We start from the raw sequence: 21288 nt of genomic DNA on the forward strand, positions 1-21288 counted from the left end.
CTAACCACACCTCTTCACTTTCTCCATGACCTAGCAGTAGGTGCAAATTGCACTGCACATGCACACAAGTTAGCCATTTGCAACATGTTGCATGATCTTTAATACTACAGGATTTGCCACCCCTAAAATGTCACCAAGAACATAGTGACTTATTATAATCTGTGTATGCATATATATGGCCTCACATTCCATTGGTTATGTAGAGGCTTCAGCAATCAACTTGAAAAGGGAGCAGTCACTGGAGGTGAGCTCACAACTCGCATTCAGTGTGTTTTTTGTTATTATGAACACCACATTGGGTGATATGTCTGACAATTAATATGAAGCAATCATAATATGATCAGTTGTACACACCTTAATGCTAATTTTTGGAAGAGTCCTGCATTCCAGACGTTCGTGTAAACTCTCATGAATGCAACTAAAGTACAGAGATTGATCACAATGTGCAGAACAGAAGGTTGGAGTAAAACAAAAAAACACATAAAATACAGACAGAAGGTGAAAGGGAGAAGCAAAGTGTCCACCTGCCAAGTGGATGTGTATATGTGCAGCCTTCATTGATACCTCCTGGTATCAATGTGTTACTCTGGCAATGGCCTACAAAATACTCTTGCTGCATTGGTTAGCCCAAACATTTGAAATCTGCAAAAGGGAAAACATTGGAAAAAATAACAGTGTTGGCTTTATAGGAGAGCACTGTAACCTATAGAAGCACTATCTCCGACTCCCCTGGTGGCAGACCCACTTCACTACAGAAATCACCAAGTTAAGAATGTAATGTGTTTCTGTTAATAGAAGGAGTGTAATATTGTAATACAAACATAGGTGTTCATTAAAACAAGTTTCATCTTAACCAAACCACTTCAAGACCCAGTGGCTTTGCCTTTTGTCAGGTTTTTAGCAAATGGAGCGGACCTGTCTGAATCCATGCATCATTTATCAAACTTAATTAGCCATTAAGAAAGTCCTTTTATAGAGGGCCTACAAAGAACTTTAAATCTGAATCAAGGAACAAAAACAACAGATGGAATAAATACAGAAATAAAATCAAGATAATGAGACGGCTAATTTCCTGCAGTCAGTAGAAACATGCTCCATACATAATAATAAATTGTCATTATTAATAATACGAATTGGCAGAGAGGCAGAGACGTACAGAATCCAAGGAAAGGTGTACTGATTAGCAAGAAGGAACTGGACTTTGAAAGTCTGATTTGATACCTGGTGAGATTATAGTGCCTGAGTTAATCAATTCTCCTACATCAGACGTAGTGTGACAGAATATTTTTGTTCTGCCCCCTCCATTAAAGCATCAATCAAAGATACACACGAGGATTTTTCAGAGGTGCTGTAGATGAAATCTGTGGCACAGTAATGCACCTTTCTGTGTTATAGCCTCTATGCACATTGAATGTGTTGCTTTGGCATCAGGTATCTGCTGGCTTTTTTGGTTACAACCAAACTTTTCAAACCAGCAAAGAGAAAAGAGGGAAATGAAAAAGGCATATGTCGCTTTGGCATCCTGAACTTCAGGAACTGTTATCGTGGAAGGACATTCTCTAGCTAACCCTTCTTGAGATCCCTTTGGCTACCAAAGCCACTAAGTAGCAAATGCACATGTTTGGGACATGTTATTTGTCATGTATTTTTATTGGCTACATTGTATGCAGTAGCATTTTACATCTCAATCAATATAGTTCCTCTATGCAAGAAACCTGTAGGCTTTCATTGTGTCTACTTTTTTGCAAATGGAGAAGAGATGTCTGAATGAGCCCATCATTTGTAAGAGTTAATTACGTTTCTAAATACTTACCCCACTTTGATGCAGGTTGACCTATTCATCAACAATACACATTGAATGAAAGTGCATTGGCTGACTGAAGAGTAACCACATAGGTCTGGTGTGTAGTGTGTCCAGTTTCAGCTTATCTGATCCCTTTGCTAAAACGACCATCAACAATACAATCTAGTATTTGGTGTGTTTTCTTCTGTAAACAGATCACCAAACATCTTTGGTCTCTAAATTACTGATATCATGCCTGACTGCATCAGTTGTGTGTACCCACTGTATACATCAGGACTCATTATGAGTTCACTGTAAAATATGGTGCTAATTCCTCCAAACGGAGTTACAGTTATCATCAACGTGTCACACGGAATGACCACCATATTACAACCCTGTGGCTGTGAAGAAATCAGCCAAGTGCTAATGGTAATTGTTTGGAGGAATTACCTCTGAAAAACCTTGCCAAGTGTTAAATCTCCCAATTTTCGTAGGAACTGCCATTGCTTCTTCCTTTATTTGAAGGAATTACTGAGTGCTTATTCCAAGAAATATTGCAAACCACTTGGTAATGCCATTATTAGTAAAGGGCTGCTAATTGGTGGCCATCTTAAAAAAAATCAATTTAAAATCATCCATTTCATGGTGCCATCCATGGGAGACGCACAAAGCAAACACAAGAGGGGACACCAGAAAATGGCAAATCCCAGAATTTAGGCTACGGAAGACAAAGCTGACAAAAGCTGAATTCACTATAATGGCTGATAAGGTCTTGGCTTGTGTGGAAGAGCTATTTAGTGGCACAAGTTAGATAAGCACACAAGAGGGCATCTGCTATCTGGACTGGACAGAGGTGCCTGACAAGGTGGTGGCTGTTGGAAGCATGTCCCAGACTTGGAGAACATCAGGGAGGTTTGCAAGGACTTTAAGGCCATGGCCCTCAGTCGCCTGGAATTCCACCATAAGAATATAGCTACCACAGGAGAAGGGAACAAAGAGTCCACTAAACGGTACCCCTGGGAGGAGACGTTCAGCAGCATCCTCAGTATGTTAGGCCTGGACTGTAGAGAATCTACCAACTGGGGAGCTCGCAGTCAACCTGACTTCAGATAGAACATGATTGTCCATTTGTCAATGTAAAGTCCCATGTTGATTAGCAAGGCCTACAATGCCTGTCATCCTGAAAGCTCTGAGACTAGCAAAGCAGTTAAAAAGCAAGTTTTTTAATGCAACCGTGAAGCAATATAAATCATCAAAAACATATTAAAGTAAAAGATTAGTTTGCAATGCATTACAAGAGGTTCTCTCTTCATCAGGGGGTATTCTTCTTCATCAATTTCTATAAAACAATTCAGAGAACAGTATGATCATTAAGTCCAACTTTTCAAACTACACTACATCCATCAATATCTGGATTTGCTGAACTTGTTATTACCTGTGACTTATAGATAAGTCTTCCGACAGCCTTTAGAAGACATAACCAAATTCTCACAAATTCTCAGCTTCTGCTCCTAGTCAATAAAAAGTGACTGTGATTTCAATGGTGCTTATTCATAAACTAAATATCTGCATACAAAATAAACTCAAGAAAAATGTGTGGGTGATACCAGTCCTACCTGCCTACTTGGAACGTCTGGTAAAGGAAGTCCCTATGACATATATCATCTCAATCTTGAACATCTGTAGAAAAGAAGGTATACTTAATGTATACCGGGCTGAGAAACCTATTTACATGTAAGGAACAAAACTGTTCATATTGTATATTGTGTGGACTCACTTACCCTGCTGTGGGCAAGGATGGATTTACGAAGGTTTGTCTGCTAAATACTTTCAACGAGTTCTCCCTCTAGGACAGAGTGCCAGATCTAAAAATTACAATATGTGTACAGTTAATTGTGGTTCCTCTACCATCTGTTGTAGATAGAACTAACTGATAGAAGAAAAATAGTTTTAGAAGGTCACTCTTCACTTCTTCTTTTTATTGACATATTCCATTTCTTTTATGCTCAGAATTCTGATTCCAATGCTCACATATAGAGATAAAAATTCTCATTGAAAAAAAACTATTGAGAAAGCAAGAGACCTTAATTGGATCACTACACACTAAAACATTCCATAATACATTTTTTCTATGATTTACATAAGATACACAGGACACCATAAATCCTCCCTTCATACCAATTGTAGCAGGTATGGAGAGTATCTTTGACCGGCTCGCAATATATTTGGATACAGCAATACAGCAGCTGGTACAACAAACTTCTACATCCCTTAAAGATGCATTGCATTTCTTAAGGTTACTTAGAGATCTCGAATTGACAGAAAATGTTAATATACTTTTTTCACTGGACGTAAGTAGTCTGTATACTTCCATACCACATTCAGAAGGCACTGATGCTTTAGAATGGCTGCTCCTTCAACACGACAAAGTACAAATCCATAAAGTTGTTGCAACAGAACTCATAAACCTCATTCTTTACAACAACTGTTTTAGGAATTAGGGTAGGTTTTACTTACAGAGCTCTGGAACATCTATGGGCTTGTCTGTTGCACTCACCTATGTCAACAACTTCATGTTTCACTTTGAAAAGACATTTATACTTCATAAAGATCCATGGAGCGCCAAGATCTTATTCTGGAGGAGGTATATAGACAGTGTCTTTGCTATTTGGGGAGGAACACGTCTGGAATTTACAAGTTTCTTTGAGTACATCAACCAATGTCATGATCATATCACATTTACCATGGATGTAGGAGAACCAAGCCTACATTTTCTGGATGTTTGGGTCACTCTCTCTGAAGGACTGATCACCACTAATATATACAGAAACCGATTGACGTCAACAATACATTACATTACAACAGCTTTCCTCCAACGCACTTGAAGGAAAGCCTACCATATAGCTAATATCTAAGATAAAAACTCACAGTATCCAACAACACTGAAACACTACAAAATTAGCACAACCTCATGACAGAAGAATGGGGCTATCATTCTGAAATTTTGAAACCGGCTGTAGCAAGATCTGAAACTCATCAGAGACAAAGGCCCTCATTCCGAGATAGGAGGTAAGTACTGGTATTTTCTGGCATGGCGTAAAGTACGATCTCATGTGGCTGAACGCCACTTGTCCCTCTAAGAAGTTCTCGTTCATGGAAAATAATTGCAATCCCCAATCCCTATCACGAACGGGGTTCAGCGGGTTACCCGCACCTGTCGGCGAAGGGTAGACACACGCTGATCCGTTCAGTGTAGCGCGCGTGCAGCCCCGGACATCTAAGGGCATCACAGACCTGTTATTGCTCGATCTCGTGTGGCTGAACGCCACTTGTCCCTCTAAGAAGTTCTCGTTCATGGGAAATAATTGCAATCCCCAATCCCTATCACGAACGGGGTTCAGCGGGTTACCCGCACCTGTCGGCGAAGGGTAGACACACGCTGATCCGTTCAGTGTAGCGCGCGTGCAGCCCCGGACATCTAAGGGCATCACAGACCAAAGTACAACACCGCCCTGGCGTCAGACCGCTAATTGCGGCCCATACCGACCTTGCGGACACACGCTTTTCGCCATGCCGGAAAAGTACCGAGCGGCATGCCGCTAAACGACCCGCAAACCCCCTACCGGCATGCTGCGACACGTAAATAACAACACCGCCTTGGAAGCAGTAGCGTCTGTACATAACGGTGACCGTAAATTACGGATACCATAAATTACGGTCACCGAAAAAAAAGGAACCGGAAATTACGTCATCGCACAGGAACGGGAAGGAGGGCGGCGGCCATCTTTAAAAACATATCCATTGCCATCCCCATCAGCCAGCACCTTTGGGAGCAAACTGAAGTTGGGAAAAGGACCAGATGACTACGAACATGCTGAAAGCTCCAAAGAAGGCTGTGGACCGCCTCCGCAAGAAGAAATTCAGCCCTGAGGAACTCCAGGCCATGGTGGACTACCTGGCTGAGCATGCAGATGTTGTTTTCAGCCCCGACATGCAGAGGGAGTCCATCATCCACAAAAAGAACATCTGGGCTCAACTTGCCCAGAGGGTGAGCACTGTAGGCACCACCCCCCGCACTCCCAGGGACTGCCGCAAGCGGTGGGATGACTTGCGGGTGCCGGGCCTCCTCTCCAGCAACCGGAGTCAGGCCATGCAGACGGGAGGCGGTCCAAGTACCCCTGTGCAACTAGAGCCGTGGGAGAGACATGTGCGGCTCTGATTGGCACAGAATCGATAAAGGGCGTGGGCGACATGGAGTGCGGGGCAAAGTGGTCTGTCGAAGGAGGTGAGTGTCCACAGTGTACACTGCCAATGTCCATTGTATGATTAAAACTGCCCCAAGGGCCATCAAAGGCACCTTCTCATGTTGCCCTTCCACCATCTAACTCTTCCCCCATCCAACTAATGCAGAAGCAAGTGCCACGCAATCAAGGGCCAAGTGCGAGTACATAACGCACTTCAACCATAGTGCATTAACTTGCACATCCCATCATGCACACTGTGCAGCCGGCTCAGCATTGTGCCAGCCAAACTGCACATAACCAGGCCACGATGAGTCACTCCCAAACATGTGTACATGACATGCTCATGCACATGTACCACTGCCGTTGCTACACCCAACAGGCCACAAACCGCAATTGACTGAAATGTGAATGCAGCCATGTATGCAAATAGGACATCATACAATCACTCATGTTGTCCCTCTCTTCTACCCCCACAGGCACTGATCTTGACAGCGCCGAGCCACATTCAAGCCGGCCAAGCACCTCCATGGGTAGTGGCAGGGTCAGGCGAATTCCTGCACCAAAAATAACAGCCCCCCGGCTCCGGAAAGGCCACTGGATGCTGCACCACCACAGTCCATCCCTGCATTGGCACCTGCCACAATGCCAACCCCAACATCGGCACAGTCGAGCATCTCTGGGGAGGTTGCTGCTACCGGCCCTGACGAGTATGTGGACAGCCCGTCACCTATCTGTGGGGCATCCTAGGAGGAGGGCCAACACACAGTCCACACCCCTGAGCCCAGCATTGTCCCCCTGGCCTCATGTAGTGACTGTGGAGATGCAAAAACACCTGCCCGTAGTCCTCAAATAGACACGCAGGGGTATGATGATGGTGGCCCAAGTCCACCGGTACAGCCCTCGCCCGAGCATGCAGGGGCAAGTAGTTTCAGCGATGGATTTCCATCATTCGGCACACGGCAAGCAAATCAGCTCGCAGATCTCATAACGGAGTTCATGGAGGATAACCGCCAGGCCAGGGTTGAATGGCATAATGAGCTAAGGGAAATGCGGCAGACACTCATCAACAGCACCAACCGGTTGTGTGAGACTGTCACTGACAGCACAACCCGTCTGTGTCACATCCTTGGCCGCATAGCCAATGCCCTTGAGGCAGCCCAATCTATTCCCCAGCCACAGCAGGCGGACACGCCCGCATCCAGTGAGGCCACACCAGCCAGCCCAGCAAGACACACTCTGCGTTCCATGCAGCGCAGGGACATGCCTCCCCCGGGCCATGGGAGCAAGAAACAATAGTCATTGCTGCCACATGTGGCCTTTACGTCCTACATGGGACCACTGCTGTGGAGTTGGGGGGAAGGGAGTGGGGGTGAGGGTTTGTTGTGGAGTTGGCGGAGAGGGGGGTGATGGTTTGTTGTGAAGTTGGGGGGAGGAGGGTGGCTGCAGATAATGTTCACACTTATTCCTTTTTCACAATACACTATTGGTGTTGCAAAGTTTAACCGTTGTGGACATTCATCATTGAGCATGTGTATAATGACGTCTCACAGTGCATGGTGTACAAGTATACACACATCCAGTGCCCTGTGTGCCCATGTAATGCCACCCTCTTCTGACTTGTGTTCTGGACATCCTGTCCACTCTTTGTTTGGCGCATGACATTTCCCTCAAGTGCACGGCCTCCATGATGCTTTCTTGCCACTTCCTCCTCCACCTTCACCACATCATCATGTGGTAGTAGCAGTCCCATGTCAGGGGACAGAGACGCAATTCTAGGGATGCACATTTTGTTCAGATACACATATAACATGGGTATTTTGGACACCAGATAGCAGTAGATGGGTCCCCCACCAGTCCTGCTTCGCCAACTCATATGTGCCTTACGCAAGCCAGGTGACTGCTTCATCTACACGCATGCACGGGTATGGCCAGTGTTTTAGTGCTCCCTGGGCCTGTTCTGTGGGTTACTGACAGGAGTCATGTACATGGTGTCAAGGGACAGCCACCAACAGCTGCATGTCTAGCCAAATAAGGCGAGTGTTTGAACTGTCATGGTGGAGAACTGAACTTGGCTGACATGGCAGGGTTTCATTGATGGCCATATGCACATGTCCATGGATGCATTTCGCCCATTCATGGCCACAATATTTGTCCAATTCAATGGAATGCTTTGGGGGTTGCTTCTACAAGATGGTCCATGAACGATGGCATGGACATCTCGTGGTACATGCTTCGTTGATGAATGCAGCTGTCCTGATGTTAGATCCATGTGGTGCTGTGTACTGTGTAGATTCGTATTTGGGTGTGATGGATGTAGTCAATGGCTCATGGTCATCATCCTGCTCTGATACATACTATGGTGAATTCCAACACTCCTATGGGTGTGCCATGCTGGTGACGTGGTGTGGTATCCCTGCTGCCCTCAGTTCAATCCACTCCCAGGGATGGGTCTCCGATGTGGTGCCATGCTGGGGGCAGCCACATTGTGCATATGCAGTGTGTCTTCCTATATGCGCTCATGGTTTTGGTGGCCGCCAATGAGTGGTGCAAGTGTAGTGGGATTTGCCCTTGTCAGATGGTGGAGATGTAGTGTATTGTGAGTGCCTTATTCTATTGATGTGGAAATCTGTTCTCATGTGCCGTTGCACTGGTTCTGTGGCAGGTTGGTTGGTGGGGTGAACATCATACGATGGCTTCATCATTTCGACCCAGTTGGTTCATGCAGGCACCCACCTCATGGCACCAATGCACTAGCATGACACAGTCAGACGACTCAACAGTCAGCCAGGCAAGTCATCCTGCACGTCACACCATGTGGCACAGTAGCATGGTGAACTGCTGGCCCATTGAGTCATGAGTTGTTCTTTGATGTCGGGCCCACCCATGTGTGATGTTCTTGGTTGCGTTGCATTCCATCTGCACGTAGGGGGAGTGGTATTGTTTGCAGTTGCTATCCGCCACCTGCATGCCATGCTGGTCCACCTACGACACGTGGGTGCTGTCAGGGGCACCAATGTCATTTGGCATACCTCCATATGCATGAGGTCCAACTTTACTGTTGTGTATCTCCTGGGTGGTCCATGTTGGGGATTGGTAGGCCCTTGTGTGCTTGGGGAGGTGAAACAGCACTTGTTTATGTGTCCGTGTAATGGACGGTTGTGACATGCCATGCATGGGCACCACTGTGTGCTAGTAGGTGCCTGTGGCATCGGTGTGGGCCACAGGCAACACCGTCACTTGTGCCAGGATAGCAGTGTATATTTGTATGCTGCACGCTTATCTCGTTATGTCTCAGGCCAAATATGGTGGTGACGGTGTCACAGTCAAGGTGGTCAGGGGTGTCTATCTGCTCAGGGTTTTCCTTGAGTGGTCGGACATGCTGCGTGTGCATGGGGGCTGCTGGGGTGGTGACGGAGGCTGCACTGGTGCTGCATGCAGGGCCTGTCTCCCCCTCCTTCTCCCCCTGTGTCTCCTCAAAGGGGGGGCCTGGTGTTGTTGCTGAAGTTTTTGTGGTTGTGCCCTTGCTGGTTATATTGGTCTCATCTTGGTGTGGGAGGGGGTGTGGTGTGTGGGTGAGTTCCTTTTCTGCTATGGCAGACTCCATTGCCTCCACCTGTACTGATTGTTTGCACCTGTGGCTCTGGGAACCACTGCTCAGGGTTCTTTACTCCTTCTCTGAGATGCCTGTATGTACTCCATGCCAGTAAGGTACTTTACGGGCTTAAGGAGGCCGTTATTTACGTGTGCTCCTTACTTGTGATCAGCTCCGGTTTACGCCATGCCGCTAATTTCGGCATGGTGGGGCGCACGCAAGACCCAAGACCGATAATTACGGCATTGCAGTTCACGGTGCCGTAATTAGCGGTCTGAGGGGTCAGAATAGCATGTAGCGGTAAACGATGCCGGTAAATCATTACCGGAATGGTTTTTACCTTACCTCCAAGCTCGGAATGACCCCCAAAAACTTTTTAAAACCAATCCATTGAATTATTCAGCACAGAGCTATTAGGTCAATACGATCATTAAGAAGATTGCCACTTGATCAAATTGGATTAAATGTTGAACAGGTGGTTCCCAGATCCTCCTATGATGGCTTTCAAGCGAGGAAGAAATATTAGAGACTCCCTAATTAGAGCAGAGAGGTTGAAAGAACCGGCACAGAGACTTCTACATAAAGTGAAACCAGGAACGTACCCCTGTTTAAACTGCCAACACTGCTCCAATGTCCTCAAGGGAGATCGTATGAGACATCCAAACACAGGCAGATAAATAAAGCTCCAGGACTATGCAACATGCAACAGCAGAAACATTATCTATGATCTACAATGTCCCTGTGGCAAGTGCTATGTAGGTCAAACAATCCAGAAGGTCAAAGAGAGTTGGACTGAGCACAAGTCAAGCATATTTATTTATTTATTTATTTGTATTTGTATAGCATGCAGCAGCCCAAAGGCATTGTGGTGCTTGTTACAGAGTGAAAACTTAGTTGCAGGAGTCATACATTGTTTACATTTTTAGTAAAGTGGGAAACAAATACATACAAAACAGTGAGTTCTAGGCAAGGAAGGGGACTGGAGGACAGTAGGAGGAGAAGTCGAGGACAGAAGAGGGAGGGGTGGTGTTAGTTGAAGAGGGAGGTTTTTAAATTTTTACAGAATGCAAGGAGAGAGGTCTCTACTCTGAGTGCTGTGGGGAGCAAATTCCAAAGTTTGGATGCTATACAGGGGAAGCCAATCCCACCTGCTTTGACCCTGTTGATGTGGGGGGTGTAAAGTTGATTGGAGTAACAGGTTCTTCTGGGGCATGTAGATGTGGTTCTTGAGATGGTCTCTGATAGATATGAGGGGGCTGTATGGGTGAGGCATTTGTGTGTGAGGATAAGGATTTTAAAGGTAATGGAGTCACGGAGCCAATGTGCTGCCTGCCTAGCCTGGGAAATATGGTCACTTTTGGGAATGCTCAGTGCTGCTCTTAGAGCATTGTTTTGAGTGATTTGAAGTCTGTTTAAGTTGTTCAAGGAGGAACCAGCTTGGAGAGCATTGCAATGGTCTAGTTTGGCACCAATAGCTGCTCTAGCAATTGATAGACAGTTAGGCTTAGAGAGGTAGGGTTTTATTGCGTTGATGAGGTTTGTTGTATGGGCAGAGGCTGAGGCAATTGCACTGACCTGCCTAGTCATGGATAAAGTAGAGTCTATGAAGACCACTAGAGTCTTTACTGAAGAGGAGACGGGAATGATGGAGTTGTCTATGTTGAAGTTGGAGTAAAGAGTGTCGAGTTTGGCTAGTGTGGCCTTTTGACCGAGAATGATGATCTCAGTCTTGTCTCCATTGAGGCAGAGGCCGTTGACCACAATCCAGGCTTGGTTAGTTGCGTAGATTAGGTGTAGCCCCTTAGCATCTTGGTTATAGGAGCCGGAGAGTTGTAAGAATACTTGAGTGTCATCAGCGTAATTAGTGTACGCTATAGCAAGTGCATCAAGCTTGTCGAAGAGGGGCTTTGTGAACAAGTTATACAGTGTATGGGCTGTACATGAACCCTGGTGACTCCACAGTGAATGGTGGTGGGGGCTGCACTGGCTATATTGGAGAATACCTTCATTGCTCTGCCCTCAAGGAAGGAGGTAATTCATGAGGCTGCTTGTTTGGAGAATTTGGCTACGTGAGTGAGGTGTGATGTGTCTTGTGATCTACAAGATCGAAAGACAGCCAAGAGGTCCAAAAATAGAAGGAGAGCTGGCTTACCTTTGCCCAATATTTGTGTGATTTGTTTTTTTAATTCTACTAAGGCGGTTTCTGTGCCATGCCCTTTGCGGAAGCCAGATTGTCTTTTCCCTAGGATGGAGTTGGTTTCAAGAAAGTGTTGAATTTGGCTATGGGCCGCTTTATCTAAGAATTTGAGGAGGAAAGGGACAGTGGTTATGGGCCAGTAATTATTGGGCTCAGCAGGGTCTAGGTTGGGTTTTTTCAGGAGGAGTCGTACCCATGCTTCTTTAAGATTAGCAGGAACAATGCCTGTTTTAAATGAGGAGTTATTGAAGGCCGTCAAAAGAGAGGCGAGGGCATCGGCACAGTCCTTGATGATCTTAGGTGGGCTGGTGTCACCTTTGCACATGGAGGGTTTATGTTGCTTGAGGAGGTTGATGACTTCTGGTTCTGTGATGTCTCAGAAGGAAAATAGAGGGTGTTGATGGTCCATAGGGGTAGGCAGTGTTTGAGGGGGCAAGTGTTGGTGAGGTAGTGCTTTGTAGTGATCTAGATTTCTTTTTTTTTGTAGCAGGTCGATTTTGTTAAGCATAGCAGATTGTATACTTGCACACCAGGCCTCATTTATGATGATCTCATCTGGGCTGGTAGGCGGCGCGATGAGTTCATTAAATATCGTGCAGACTTCCTTGGTTTGGGAGTAGCATTAGTGATTTGAGTGTTGAAAGAGTTGGATTTGGCTTTGATGATGGCATCTTTATACTGGTGGGAGATCTGGTTAAAACTCTCCTTGGTAGTGTCACTAGGGTTGGCAAGCCAGTTTTTAAGAGCCTTCCGTTTATTGGTACGATGGGCCTGTAGTTCTTCCGTGAACCAAGAGTTGGTGCGCAATGACTTTTTTTCTTTTTTGCATTCAAGTGGAGCTGTGGAGTTGACAGCTTTAGTGAGGGTGTCCTTATATATGTCTGCTAGAATGTTGGGGTCATTAGAGAAAGGGGGCGATAGGCCCAGGACATCCAGTTAGGGTAAGAGGTTGTCCGTATTGAGTTTTTTTAGAACTTTTCTCTTCCGCTGGTGGGGCATGTGTGAGAGTCTTGGTAGTGGAGACTATGGGTATCATGAGTTGGATGCATGTGTGGTCAGTCCAGGGATGAGCAATATTGGATGTGATTGTGGAGGAACAATTATGGTCAACTACCCAATCCACAGATATTAGGAGTGTATGGGGCTAGTGACTTTTGTGTGAAGCCTAGGTCTTTGAGTTCTTTGTCGAGCGTACTGGCAGCTTTGTCTTTAGGATGGTTGAGACCTAAATTTAGGTCGCCAAGAAGTCAAGTTTTAGAGCAGCTTTTAATATTGTTGCTAAATAAGTGGATGAGGTGTCCTTGAAGGTCTGAGGGGAGGCCTGGGGGCCGGTATAAAATGCAAATGTTGATGGTGCTGTTAGGGTAGAGGGAATGTTTAACTGATAGGATATCTGAGTTGCCCTCCCATGGGCAGCTGATAAGAGCTACTCAACCTCCTATTTTAGATGTCCTGTTTTGTCTGAAGATAGGGTAGCCCAGTGGCAGAGCAAGAGCAACAGCAAGGCCAGATGCCTTGTGTAACCATGTTTCGGTGATGGCAAGTAGGTTGAGGTCATGGCTCGATAGGAGATTGTTTATTTCCAAGGTATGAGCAGGAAGGGAGCGAACGTTGACAAGGGCACATTTGAGATTTGGTGTTTGAGGTTTTTTCTTTACTCAGGGTATGTCTGTATGGTTGGTGGTTAAGTTTGTGAGGTGCATAGTGGAGGTGTGTGTAGGTTTGGAAACAGTGATACATCTTGGAGAGGATAGCAGTGAATTTGATGCAGAGAGTGTGGTGAGTGGGGAGTATGAAAGATGAGCGGGTGCCCAATCTGAAATTCCTGAGCGCGGCGGGTGTAGGAATGCATGTCAATTGCCAAGGTAGGGTGCGGGTCCTGACTCTCGTGAGTCTGATGGCTAAGTTGAGTGGGTGAGGAAATGAGGAAGCAGACTCAGTAGTGGCAAGGAGGGGCCCATGTGCAGCCATGAGTGTGGAAGTGATGGAGGGGAATAGATAGTGATGTTTTGGCGGTATTCAAGAGCAGCTGGTAGAGGTGTTTGTTAGGACAATGATAGAGATAGTATGGAGGAGGGCAATCATCTGTGATAGGGAGATAAGCTGATTAAGGGTAGTAAGGCGAGTGCTGGGATGAGAGGGTACGACCTTGGGCACCATGATGGTACAGATCAAGATGCAGACATTTACACTGGCTGTAGAAATTAGATAAAGGTGGGTGGGGACAATGCAAAGAACAGTAGCGGTAAGGCAGTAGTCGTAATACTTACAAACACAATATAGGCAGTGAGTAGACAGTGAAACTGAAACTGAATGTATCAAACAAGGTGAACAGACGCTCGCCTAAGTAGGGCAGGTGGGCACAATGCAATGAGCAATAGCGGTAAGGCAAAAGTCGTAATACTTACAACACAATATATGCAATGAGTGAGTCTGAATATATCACATAGGTTGAGCAGGCGCTCGCCACAGAACTGTAGAGAGATCAATCAGATCAGGGCTTGGATGGGGGCTGGTTAGGCACGTGGTATTTCCAGTACGGTATGTGAGTAGGGAAAGCGGACAACGTTAAAAGGCCTTCACGAGAAACAGTAATGCTAAGGATCAGTAAGCATACATGATAGGCAACAAAAGTGGCATGAAGATAATCATGCACAGTTATTGCAAGGGAGCTTAAGTGCACATACTTGCAAGTTGGAGGTTCCTAAGGCTACTCAGATATGATGCAGGGGAGGGTGAGAGAAGCGATAGGGTACGAAACAGTGGTGAAATACATGTGCAAAATTTGGGCAGCAGTCAGCATGATGCAGGGAGATGAAGATTTAGGATGAATAGAAGTCACTGACTGATAAGCAGGGACGCAGAGCCATGGTTAGGCGAGAGTGCGTGGTGGATTCAGGTGAATTGGGAGAACTTCTTACCCTAGAAAGTCTTGTGGGTATTAAGCCGACCAGCGTGGATGGCCCCTCGGCCCCGGGCGGACACGACAGGCCAAGACAAGCGCATGGTTTTATATACTTGGCCTTAGGTACAACTGGCCAGTTCACGCCTTCCGACGCTGCTAGGTCCGTGATAATGGATGCTTGGACCAATCAGGGGGTTCCGGCGTCTCGTTGCCGGGCAACAGTCACAGCAATCACAAATCGAACGCGGTGACCATTTTAGAATCCACGCGCGTGTTTTTTCAGGAGAAACAGCTGTGCAAAGGCGTTGCAGAAGAAATGGAGCGTAGCAGCTTCCAGTTAGGACACAATCAGGGGATAACTGCAGAGTCGGAGCACAGCAACAGCAAAAGGCTTCACCTGAGTGTGGCGGCCGACGGACCTGCTTCATGCAGGGTGGCTGGGACAGTGGTGGAAGCACGGAAGGACAAATTTAAGGACAAACAACATGACATTACCAGTCGACACATTTAGGAGAATAGACACACACTGGCACAGATGAAATGTATGGTCTCAGAAATTGTGCATCCACTCCCTAGAAGATAGAATATGAATAAGAAACTGGAACAAAGGGAACTATTTTGAATTCACCAACTAGACACGATTTTTCCATCCGATTTGAATGACGACTATTATTTGGGCCCATTCCTTTGAGGAGATACCCTTGTAAATTTAGGGTTTTGATAAATACATCAACATAAGACAACACTAGCCTCTCTTCTTTTATACTCTATACATTACAGATCTCCATCTATATATACAGAACTGTAAACTGTTTTTCAAATGATTCTTACCACCATCGCATGGAAGCACGGTTTGACCCTGTAATGCAGTCAATATACTGTGCACCTCACAAGGGCAGATTACATTCCCTAGCCACCTTAAGGTTTAAGTGCATATTGCAATGTTTTCTTGGTCTTACTCTGATTGCCTTTCATATAATGTGCTACTATCTTTAAACATAATTAAAACGTTCAACAGACATTTTCAAGATTGCACACCTGTGCAAGGTAGAACTTACATATGGATCATTCTCTGTAATAGCCACCCAGCAAGCTGTACTTTTCTTAGTTCAATATATGAACATCAGATGCCACTGGAATAAATCCTTCCGGAATATGCATTTTATAACTCTAGTAATCTAGATGCTGGATCTAGTACAATTCAATATTTGGTATAAGAGTAACCAGCTGAGCACATCTCTCTGCATTGCCAAATTTAAGAGTTTGTCTAAGTTTAACCTGATGTACGGACATCTCTATCCAGAAAAGTACATTGGTCTTTTTCCACTCAGACATTTACATACTTATACTTTTGCTTCCCTTCACTTATGAAATGAAAGAATGTTCATCACTAAACAATAGCCACCCAACCTGTATGGACATAGGATTCAATTACATTGTGCACCTGGTCACCCTCAGACTTTCGGGCCCAGGTACCTGCTCACCCTGCCACCCACCCGCACTGCCTCCTGGCAATCCCTTCCACTGGGGTCTGCTTCTGTAACTCTACAGTATCCCCCCCCCCTTTATCCCTCTGCACTTATCAGACAAACCCTGTCTGTTGCCTTAAACCTAGCACTTTCCACTTGCTGGCCGCATGACCACTGTTTGTTGCTTTTATTTATTTATGCATGTCTTGTTTATTTATTTTTATTCCTTTTGCTCAGCACTTTCCACTTCGACCCCCTCCCATGCACTTTCCCCTTACCTCTCCCATGCACTTGCATGTTCTCAATGCCACTGGGTGTTGTAAGTCCATTGTTTTGTTTCTCCCTTGTTCCCCTCCCCTGCCTTGTTGCGCTCTGAAACACTTGTGTACGAGCACGATACAAATAAAATATCAATCAACCAATCAATCAATCAATCAATCATTCTTATCCTTATCTACACATGTTTTAACTCTTGCCATTGTGGCCAGTGGTATGTATTTAGGAATTCATTTTTTCTTAGGGTCGTTCATACAGCTAGACACTTAGGTACTTCCACAGACTTCATTTATATGCATACATAAAGTCTTACTGACTTCATTTGCTTATTTACATTTTTCAGCCCCTAGGCATTAGTCAATCTGTTACTTACATGCACAATCGAAAAATATTGTTCACATTTGTGACATCCTTCGTGTCATAACGCGATGACGTCACCAAACCCGTCACACAATAACAAATGGTGGCTATTTTGGAGTAACACGCTCGCGGATCTCTCCAGAAACACAGTGTGGTGTTTAATCCAGCATTTTGTAAGTATTTTCCACAATTGGTGACATTTTTTAATCTGGTCCTGATTTACAAATAGAAATCTCTAGTCAACTATGGGTAGTGTTTCACGCTATCATGGACTGTAAATAAGGGTCTGAATGCCCTGTTTTCCACAGGCATGATCCTGGATGACTATATGTGAGCATTGCAATCAGAATTGTGAACATAAAAGAAATGGAATATTTCAATAACAAGAAGATGGGTTGAGTGACCCTTTAAATCTATTTTTCTTCTATCAGCTAGTTCTATCTACAACAGATGGTAGAGGAACCACAACTAATCACACACACATTGCACATTTTAGATCTGGCACTCTGTCCTAGAGGGAGAACTCGTTGAAAGTATTTACCAGACAAACCTTCAAAACTCCATCCATACCCACAGCAGGGTAAGTGAGTCCACACAGTATACAATATGAACAGTTGTGTTCATTAAATTTGGATAGGTTTCTCAGCCCGGTATACCTTCTCTTCTACAGATGTTCAACATTGAGATGACATATATCATAGGAACTTGCTTTACCAGGCGTACCAAGTAGGCAGGTAGGACTGGTATCCCACACATTTTTCTTGAGTTGATTTTGTATGCAGGTATTTAGTTTATGATTAAGCACCATTGTAATCAGGGTCACTTTTTATTGACTAGGAGCAGAAGATGAGAATTTCTGAGACTTTCGGTATTTCTTCTATAGGCTATCAGAAGACTTATCGATAAGTCACAGGTAATGCAAGTTCAACAATCCAGATATTGATGGATGTAATGTAGTTTGGTAGTTTGAAAAGTTGGATTTATGATCATACTGTTCTCTAAATTGTTAATAGAAATTGATGAAGAAGAATCACCCCCCACCGCCATGATGAAGAGAGAACTTCTCAAAATGCGTTGGGACCTAATCTTTTACTTTATTATGTTTTTGATGACTTAGGTAGCTTCACAATTGCATTGAAAATACTTGTTTTTTAACCAAAAAAGGTGTCAAAAAAGTGTTTCATGGCTAGACATTTTCTGTAATATCCCAAAAAATGGCTAAGCTTTCCATTTCAATGCATGCAAAATGTTGTTTCACATATGTTTATGACATTTGGCTTTTAGCCCTAGACATTGTGCAGGGGGCGGGAGTTCCCCTGTTTGGGAACCTTTTTCTGTTTTCACATATTTAGACTATCCATGTGCCAGGATAATATTTTCTCCCCTACACCTAGACTTCTAACAAGTCCAATTAGCCCTATTTTTGAATTCCCATTGGATTCCAACTATTAGTATAACTTATCTTAAATACAAGGGTGTGCACTGCCCAAATTATGCACAGTCTACTGACATGCAATATAACTTTTTACTGTCACCCACAGCCATCCCCAAACCATGATGGACTATGTCCGCAACATCTGTAATGTAATGGGCTAAACAGCCATATCTGGGACACAGATAATCTATCCAATCACCAAATATTAGCAACAAGGCGTGTATAGGATAGATTACCAATCGCTCAGGGGGTCTCTAAGATGAGCAGTATCACACCTCACTGCTCTGAACAACCCTTTTACCCACTACAATTTCACAATTATGCATTGGGCAGACAGTTAGCACAACTGATATAAAATTAAGCCAAGAGCACAACCAAACACTTTGTCTGACCGCATGTGACATCTAAGGTACCAATGCCAGATAAGAGGAAGGTGACATGACAGCAATAACTCCTGCCATTATGTCATCCACCCAGCACCAGCCACCAGTCACACTTTCAGGGAGGCAGGGAAGCATTTCAGGGGTCACTGTCAAACAAGAAAAAAAATGGCTACTGTACCCTCTTTTCCAGAGGTCACCACTATCCTTATCTCCAGCAACATTGACAATGTAGCTACTACCACCATCGGTTTAGGTCTACTTGGTTGACAATATTTGACCTTTTCCAATTTTACCTAATTTATTTTGGTCATTTCTTGGTCATAGACGCAGGGGGAGACCCCAACTCCCCTCACCTTAAAATATTCCCTTACCCCTCCCCAAATCGAAAAGTCAAATCGAAAAGGTCAAATGTTTTTTGATCAAGTATGCTAATACCTCACCATCACCAACAGCAATTCTGACATGTTAAAAATTCTGGACAATATGAACACTGTTTCCACGACCACCTCAGCCCTCTGCATGTCTCTGAGGTTCTTACCAATACTGTGGCAACTATCAATTTCAGCCAATGAATTCCAGTGCAATTCCAAAGCACCATCCCACACACTCCTTTTGGCTCAAGGATGGATTCAGTTGCTCGGCACTCTTCAGTTTCCCTCCCTCTCTCCCCACCACTCCATCACAACGTATCCACTGATTATACACTGCCATGTCAGTAACAGCCGGATGCTGAGTCCAGAATGCTGCCCCATCAAATAGAATCCCGAACCTCCCAACACATCCTTGTCATGACCTAGGAGAGAATCAGCAATAGGTAGCAGCAACCAATATGTCAACTCGGGAGGATAGCTCAGGGGCAACACACTCGCCTTGGAAGCAAGACGACGCTGAGCAACACAGGTTTGATCCATGGGTCCATGCATAAAAACCTCTGGGTATTAAGCATGTTATAAATAAATAATTACAATTACAATTCTATTGCAACTATGGCACAGGAACAACTAAACTGTTATTGTGCCAGGCATGACTCTGTTTAGGGTGCATCAAGGTGCGTGTCATCTGCTATTGGGAGGCAGAGGTGGAGATTATCAAAGGGTACTGCTGCCATCAATGTAGTTGGGCAGAGATGTGGGAGTTGGCCAGGTCAATCAGCACAAGTAACAAGACCATGTTTAGGGTAATTAATCTCACTCTACGGCATACCATGAGGTGGTCTTATCACAGTCTGTAGCCCTCATTAACAGCAACCTAAGTATACGGCACTAAAATGTGTCTGGGGTCACCTTGAAGAAAACTCACCAAAATATTCAAAAAGTAGTCAAAAAGGAGTGTCTGCCAGTGCAAGAAGTAATGGAGGTTTATTCAGGGCCCTGGATGCAGCTGGGACAGCAAATTCAATCTGATTGTGGAACAAAACTGCATGAAAAGGTGCTGTTGAAGAAGCACCCCTGGATCTAAAACTTTTATACAATGCAAATTAATCAGTATCTTTTATCATGCAACATGAAAAAGTCTCCCCACACAAAGCTGATTAGTGTTTGCACTTTGAACTCATATAGAAAAGCTTACATTATGCTCAATAATTGGGTCCACAAACCTTCCCACACCGCCCTCAATTACAACATGTGACATCTCAATCCACCCTCAATTCTCACAGCACAAAGTTAATTCATTGAAACATTAAAGATGACCAGCAGAACTTTATTCAACTGCCCTGGTTGCCCCCTCCTGGTTGACATGAGAAGCACTTACCACCATGTCAATGCCAGAGCCTTGAACCACTGATGCACTGCTATGCAAATGTTGCATATATCAGGGACACTCTAACCCTTTTCCGAAGGAAAATGTACTATGGGGCAATTTGAAACCGCTCGGGGTCGTTTCAGCTACATTAGAAAATCGTATTTTACAAGTGATTTTGAATGATAAAATTGTCATGCATTCAATATTCGTTGTCGGAACCTGAAAGCTCTAATCTGCAATCTTGAAAAATAAAAACCATTGTTTACTTCTTTCAGCACTTTCCTGGGATTGCAGACTCTTCACTAAGTCACTAGCCACAGTGGCATTTCACACACACAAGTCTAACACACGTTTCCTGCCAAAGCAAGCTTTTATGGTATATTTACTGCATTTTATCATACCACTAAGTTTGATTATACTTACCTCTGCCCCTGTATTTATGGGTTTGTTTCATTATGGATTCTATTTCATAGATATCAGAAAGAGCCCCCTCGATTTACAGTGCTACTCTTGCAACTGATAAGTGTGTTCCTTAATACCACAATAAACTTTCATCTTTATTACATTACTACCCCCTTTTATTAATTTATTAATAACTAAAACTTTCTGGGCCTCTTCTTCCTTTTTAGCAACTTCATCTTTATGTATCCACATTTTTTACAATCTAGTCATTTCTCCACCAATCTCTTCCCCACCATTCAAATCTCCCCCCACAGATACAGACCCTGTCCCATCTTTTAGACATTATATTCAAAACTCTTCATAATTTTCGACATCAGCAGGATGTGTAAAAATCCATCCATCAGGATCCTTCTCTTCACCTTTCCTCATTATTTTAGTCCTACTCTTCATTTCAAAACCATTTTTGTCAACACTCAAAGGTACCATCAACTGTCCTTTT

The sequence above is a fragment of the Ambystoma mexicanum genome, chromosome 6q (assembly GCF_040938575.1).
Source record: "Ambystoma mexicanum isolate Mex_15411 chromosome 6q, UKY_AmexF1_1, whole genome shotgun sequence".
Lineage (NCBI taxonomy): Eukaryota > Metazoa > Chordata > Amphibia > Caudata > Ambystomatidae > Ambystoma > Ambystoma mexicanum.